Below are 5,304 nucleotides of genomic sequence, written 5' to 3' on the forward strand. Positions count from 1 at the left end.
CACAGAACATATCCCAACCCTCTGCATGTGTTATGTTTCTCTGTGCACATAAAAATGAGCCAGTCAGCCATTCCATTTGGATCAGGGCTCCTGGCAGCCTGTGGCCCCCAGAGTCCAGTCCAGAGTCCAACCCAGAGTCCAATCCATAGGCTGTAAACACCAGGGGTATATGCACCTACTAAACTGGGAGGAGGGGGAAGAAATATTCCGTTGGTTTATTCATTGTTACATTCATTTATTCTTTCAGCATATTTTTTTTTACCAATTCATATATGTGTCCTTGCACAAAATCAGATTTCTTCAAGGTCTGTGTTCCCAGAACAAAAGGCAGACACGGTTCAAGTTGTCATGACTACCCGCATATGGGTGCTACTTAGAAGCTGTGCAGTTCAAAGTCAAACTCCATTCTGTTCACAATAAACTAAGACAGGTTATGGTCAAATCAAACTGAAATAAAAACAGAATCTCTCTATAATGCTTCTAATCAAATCAAATCAAATCAAACTTTATTTGTACGGCGCATTTCATACAAGGAAGTAACACAATGCGCCTCACAGTAGGAAAGAAAAGGGGGGGGGGGGGGGTTTACAAACACTTGTAAAAAAAAAAAAAAAAAAACACAGATTTTCAAGAGATAAATAAATAAAATAAAATAAACGTACTAACCGCACTGGCACCGTAAAGGACTACTCAGCACGGTCATCGTCAAACTAAGCTGCTGGGGGGGGGGGGGGATTACAAACACTTGTAAAGAGACACAGATAAGTAAATAAATAAATGGTACATTAATGTTAAATAAATACATTTTACAAGTTACAAAACACTTATAAAAAGACAACAAACAAACATGACTTAAATCTCCAAATCTCCTTCCCTCTGTCAGTGAACAATTCATATTGTATTCTCTTGCATTCCAATGATGATGCTACCTATTACAATTCTTCTGTGTGTTCTCTTCACCAAACAACATAACTCAACATCAGGACCACAACAATGTAATACATATTTAGTTAAATTCCTATCAACACATTATTTGAATATTGCATCAATAAGTGTCAACTCCAATTTCCTTATCTCAGATCAGTAAAATCCATATTTCCCAGCTATCAAACAGTCCAGTATCCTCTGTATAAAAACTCTTCCCATAGTAGGTTGCCAGGTGAGGTTAAATGTTTAAGGTGCCTGTTACTTTCTCTTAATGAGTTTGATTTATGAGAAGGTGAAAGTAGAAGACATTACCATTCACCGCAGCTCTTGATGAAGATAGGATACACTTTTGGATTTCCAATTGTCTCCATTCATTCAGCAATGTGGAATGTGAATTTTGTCATTTCCACAGAGTTGTTCCAATGTTGGCTGGGGAAATTTCCCCCGTCTCAGCAGATTGATGCTGAGGAATTAGAAGTCTCTGCCCCTGCAGTCCAGGACCAGATCCCCTCTTCTCTGTCACAAAGCTAACAGAACCATGTAAAGATCCTGTCATGACAGAGTCCATACACTGTGGTGGTGGTGCATAGGGTTCAAGCACAGTGGCTTTAATGCGTCACACAATGATGATATTCGAATATATTTTCTTAACAGATACAATCATTCACATTGTTGTGAGCTGTTGACAAATACAATACATAATCTGTGCTCAGACAAACTAACAATACCTACAAATATATGTAGTTAAAAGAGTTCATAGTTCAAACTAAAGAATAGAAAAGATCTCTCATCACTGATGTCTGAATGAAAAGCTGGGCAAGTCTCAAATATCCACTGAACAAGCCAGCAACCAAATCCCAACTCACCATGCATGCACACACACACACACACACACACACACACACACACACACACACACACACACACACACACACACACACACACACACACACACACACACACACACACACACACACACACACACGCAATAATGTTTCACGACCACTGCATCCCCACTAGCCTGCATTAACTAATTGGTCACACCTCCCAGGAGCCACCTACCTTCCTCCCTGACACACACACACACACACACACAGACACACACACACACTCACACACGCACACGCACACACACGCACCTGACACACACATTTTTACTGCTGTTCTTCATACATTACCAACATACAAACCCCCAAATACATACTTTCCCTCTAATTTGAGTCTTTTACTTCCTTAATTGCCATAGGTTTCTGTGGTTTAAAAATAGGAACCTGTTGGGTTCACCTGGGTCCACTTCCTCTTTTGCAGTTTCAGGAACCAGACATTTCCCATTATAATCAACAAAGTCAATCATTAATTGACATTAGAGGTGTCAGAAAGCATTATGACTCTCACAGTAATCTCCCTTAAGCACTATGTGAAGACTTAACCGTACTGATCCAAAAGCATTGGACTAAGTGTGAATTAACAAAAAGCAGAACATGGCTGCATGTTAACACTGAGGGTTTTTAACCCTCACAATACCCTCAAATACTCGTGTGTACTGCACACTAGAACGGTTCAGGTCACCCAGATGAGAGGCAGATTGAAGCCATGCCCACAAGCTCATTTTACTTGAACTTTGTATGAATAATGTTGTAATGCTAATTCTTTTGTATTGTAATGATCATATTAATAATAGCAACATTTAAAAAAAAAAAAATAAGATAATTCTTGGTTCAAAGTTACAATCTGTGGCTTCAGAATACTAAAAGTCCTGACCTCTTTTCACACAGTGAAAATGGTTATGACGCATGAGATATATTGCCATTGTAAGTGCCATTGTCTATCATCAGAAATGTTCTTTTTTCAAATCAGGTAAAGCATTCTTGAAGATCAGTGTTGCACAATCCACTACAGAATTTCTCCAATTATATTGGGATTTTTCGAGGCTTGTCGGGTCATGCAGTAGAACCAAAAGCAGTCACGACAAACTAAGAGCATGTAATCAGTCACAGAGCTGTAAACCTAAGACTATTAAAACAATGAAGTATAAAGTATGTCCCATGGCCAAAGATTCATCCCTCATGTATCACACAAGTGGAGGCAGGAGGTGGTCAAGATGTGGGCAGTGTCCAAAACACTAAACCTTTTTGATGTGATCAGAAGAGCAAAAGACTAGGTGGTAGGCTAATCTAGGAACACAGCTTCCTACGCTGATGGCTCAGTTCTACAGGGACACGTTCTGAGAGAAGGAGCCAGTAATGTGCAAAGCAGACTAATATACGCCAATAACACGCATGAATGGATGACACCTTACAATCTCAGCAGAACAGAAAGACTGCCGGCAGCTTGTCAATGCAGTCCAGCCTCCACAAATAGGACAACCTTGCTGATTTCAACTACAAAGCACATTTTGTAATGCTTAGCTCTCGTAATTCTGTCTGTAAGTGTGATCTATATTTCAAATTCCAGACCCCCACAGGCTTTCCCACAGAGAGCCAGGTCAGGTAAGAGGGCAAAAGTTAACGGTTGCCTTTTAAAACAGCTTATTTCCCAAAAGCTATCCCACTTCTATTTCGTTTCTGTTGTTCTCTATTATACACATTCTTTTATTTCTTGTGTGACAAAAGCTCAGTTTCCCATGGCCCTATCACATTAGCCCGTTTCTTTCTGGAATTCATTACTAAGCAACACAAAAGTCTTCTTGCACATCCCTTTTGCACGTATTAATGTCTGATATGAGGCACGGCCATTCTCCTTTCTATGTTTACCCTAGCCGGCACGCTATCTCTTACATTCGGATCCATTTGGATTTTTTTCTCTGGCTTTTGGTCAGCCCACTGGGTAGGCAGTCTTATGACATGGAGAAATGTGGAGTACAGCCAACCCCAAACAAGAGGATCAATCATAAAAAAACTGTTACACACATTCATACGTCGACTGATTACACAATAGTAACTTACAGGGTAAACAACTCTTTTCCTCCACTCTTAGGAAACAAAGGCACTCTTTGTTGGTGACCCCATGAATGCCCTATATCCTGTTCTTAACCTCAGGAAACCGCTTTAGACGATTTGCATTGTGTATGCCTTGATCTTAACTCCTGCATACTAGGTCAAGCAAACTCATGGTCTTCCCACACTGCGCCAGGACTCCCCTTTGGTGAAACCATGAACAGTTGGTGGAAGTTGGTTAAACCAATTCAAACCTATCAGCACCCTTACACTCTTTTCTATAAAGCATGAATCACCCCATGTGGTGGTCAAAAACCTGTCCCTTTGCCCTCAGACTTTTTTACAGGGCAATTGTTCTAACTATTATAATTTCTTAAATTATATATATTTCAGTTTTTCAAATCACTTGGCGCATGGCATCGATTTCCAAATCAAAGTGTGCTTTAAATATGGCCGACAACTGCATTTGAGTCCTAATCAGCGACTCCATATGAATCACCCCATGTGGTGGTCAAAAACCTGTCCCTTTGCCCTCAGACTTTTTACAGGGCAATTGTTCTAACTATTATAATTTCTTAAATTATATATTTCAGTTTTTCAAATCACTTGGCGCATGGCATCGATTTCCAAATCAAAGTGTGCTGTGAATATGGCCGACAACTGCATTTGAGTCCTAATCAGCGACTCCACACGAGCCCCTGTGCCCCCCCCCGCCCCCCCCCCACGGTTGATTTCCCTCGCTTTGAAAAACACTCTCCTGTGCGGCGGTGCCCCGCTGGCCGTTTGCACTGTGCCACAGGCTGCCCCTACCTGTGGAGCACCATAGGGCTGTGGCCTGGACTGGAAAATGACAAATGACGGGCTTGATCAACATGTTCATACAAAGGTATGGGTTATTATTAAAGGCCTGTTGGGCTATAGCTAATAAGCCTTCTTGAAACATTCAGCTCATTAATTAAAGGTGTATTGGTAAAATAAAGCAACTGTAGGTAACTTTATTTCTCATGAGTAACTGTCGCTGAGAGGGATGCCCTTTCTCAGCTTGAGCACATGCATCCCCAAAATGTCTGTGCTCAGCCCTGCCCGAAACTAAGAGTGTAAATAAGAGCGACTCAAGGTGAACTGGTGAACTACTATGGATTCCATCACACAAGTAAACAGGTCACACAAATACATGTGCCAAATATACAGAATGATTTCACCATGTGTAATTGCAGGGTTCTCTGGCTATGAGGACAGAATGGAACATTTGAAGCCGTGCCTAAAGAGCATTCAGCATTCTGTATGTGTACAGGGGCGACTAGATATTAATTGAAATGAACCTTGGAGGAGGAGGAGGAGGAGGAGAAGGAGAAAGAGAGAGAGAGAGAGAAAGAGAGAGAAATCGCATTTCCTTTACCCCCCCCACAAACACTCCAGGAAAAATAAATTACTTAACTGA

The sequence above is a fragment of the Clupea harengus genome, chromosome 16, assembly GCF_900700415.2.
Source record: "Clupea harengus chromosome 16, Ch_v2.0.2, whole genome shotgun sequence".
NCBI lineage: Eukaryota > Metazoa > Chordata > Actinopteri > Clupeiformes > Clupeidae > Clupea > Clupea harengus.